Source organism: Penaeus vannamei, chromosome 2 (assembly GCF_042767895.1).
Source record: "Penaeus vannamei isolate JL-2024 chromosome 2, ASM4276789v1, whole genome shotgun sequence".
Taxonomy (NCBI): Eukaryota; Metazoa; Arthropoda; class Malacostraca; order Decapoda; family Penaeidae; genus Penaeus; species Penaeus vannamei.
The window spans coordinates 36,971,644-36,974,143 of record NC_091550.1 but is presented as its reverse complement, the minus strand read 5'-3'; positions in this window follow the sequence as shown (position 1 = coordinate 36,974,143).

Here is a 2,500-nt window from a genome sequence, read left to right as displayed (position 1 = left end):
GACAACAAAAGATGTTTTGCACCTTGATTCGAAACCGAAGTCAAGGTTTGTGTCGAAGTGTCGCGGTTTCGAAAAAAAGCTGTTCATGTTTTGTTTTTTTCTCTATTGACGGTGGATTTTGTGTTAGAGTGGAGATTTTGATATATATATATTTTTTTCTTTTCTTTTTTTCGGGGGTGAAGGAGAAAGAAAACTAAACTATTTTAAAAAGGCTCCGTTAGCATTAATACTCACAGCAGCATCATTAATATTGATGAATATAAGAAAAACTATGTTGAGAAGATGAAGAAAAAAAAAGGTTAATGCATTTTGCATAACTTATCAGACTTTTGAAGTTCATATTGTTTTAATCTTGTTATTATTATGATTATAATCAATATTTTTCTTATCATTATAATCATTATGGTCATAATACTAATGATACTTCATTTTCAATTGTTGTTATTTCTATTATTAATGCTATCATAATAATTGTTGTTCTATTAATAATCAGCATCATTATCATCATTATCATTATCATCATCATTACTATTTTCATTTTCATTATCATCATTCTCCTTATTATCATTATCATCAGTATCATCATTCTTATTCTTCTTATTATTATTATCATTATCATCATTCTTATTCGTATTATCATAATTACTTCATTATCCTTATTATTGTCATGATGTTATTATTATTATTAGTTCTATTATTGTTATTTTTTTCCTATCATCATCATTATTTTCATTATTATTTTTATTATCATCATTATTGTTATCATCATCATCATTGTCATTATAATTCTCATCATTCTTATCATTTTCATTACTATCATTGATATCATTATTTATATGATTGCTATTTCCATTATGATCATTATCATCATCCTCATCACTGTTATTATCATTATTTTCATTTTCATTGTTGTTACTATTGTCATCAATATTATTATTGTCATCAACATTACTGTTATCATTATTATTATTATCATTATCAACTTCTATATCATTATTATTATTATCATTATCAACTTCTATATCATTATTATTATTATCATTATCAACTTCTATATTATTATTATTATTATTATTATTATCATCATCATGACTATTATCATTACTATTATTAGTATCATTATGACTATCATTATCATCATTATTATTATATTCATGATCATTATCATTATAATTTCCATCATTGTTATCATCGTTATTATCTGCGCCATTAAGTTCTTATTGCTTCGTGTGTCTCCTCTTGCTTTCGGTTGACTTTCGTTTTCTTCCTGTTCTTGTTCTTCCTCCAAGATTGAGGGAACAGAGAGAGAGAGAGAGAGAGAGAGAGAGAGAGAGAGAGAGAGAGAGAGAGAGAGAGAGAGAGAGAGAGAGAGAGAGAGAGAGAGAGGGAGGGAGAGAGGAGGGGGGAGGGAGGGGAGGAGGGAGGGAGGGGGAGAGGGAGAGAGAGAGAAAGAGAGGGAGAGAGAAAGAGAGAGAGAGAGAGAGAGAGAGAGAGAGAGAGAGAGAGAGAGAAAGAGAGAGAGAGAGAGAGAGAGAGAGAGAGAGAGAGAGAGAGAGAGAGAGAGAGAGTGAGAAGGCTTAATTAGAGAAAGAGAGAGAGAGAAGTTTTAGTTAAAGAAAGAGAGAGTAATTGAGAAAGAAACAAACCAAGTAAAAGAGTAAAAGATGTTCCTTTACCTCCTCCCCCCTCCTCATCCAACACCGATCTAAATCCCCCTTCCCCCTCCCCCTCCCCTCCCCCCAACATCTCCAAAACAGATATTTCACCCTCGCTTTTTATTGGGCCCCTTGTTAAGTGCCGGTGCTGGGTGTATCCCTCCCACCTCTCCCTCCACCGCCCTCCTCTCCCTCGCCTTCTCTCGTCTCCCTCTCCCTACTCTCCTTCTCCCTACCCCTCCCTCCCTTCTCTCCCTCTCCCTGCCTCGTCTCCCTCTCCGTCTTCTCCTGCTCCTCCCCCTCCCCCCCCCCTCCCGGACTCGCTCAGGGCAAGACCGCGGTCGTTCACATCCCTTGAACCGGCCTCGACCTCTCCCTCCCTCTTATCCATTCCTTTCCTTTTATCCGTCCCTGCATCCTCCTCCCTTCTCCCCTCTATCCCTCTTCCCATCCTTTGCCTCCTCCTGCATCTCCTTCCCTCCCTTATACATCCTCTATTCTCTATTCTTCTCCTACTTCTCCCATTCCCCTCTCATCCCTCGCGCGGTGGCGTATGTGATCGAATCTTTTCAGAGTTTTGGTGTTTGGAAACTCTTTTAGCTGGAGATATATTTTCTCTCTCTCTTTCTTAGCTTGTGTTTTATCTCTTATTTCCTCTCTTTTTTTCCTGCTTTGTATATGCCTGTGTGTGTCTCTCTTGGTCTAACTGTCTGCCTCTATCCCCTGTCTCTGTTTCCATGTATATTTATCTATTTGTCTACCTGTCTCTCCTTTCTTATTTGTTTATTCCTCATTTCCATTTATTATCATTACGTAGTGAAGAGAGAAGAGAATATATTCATGCC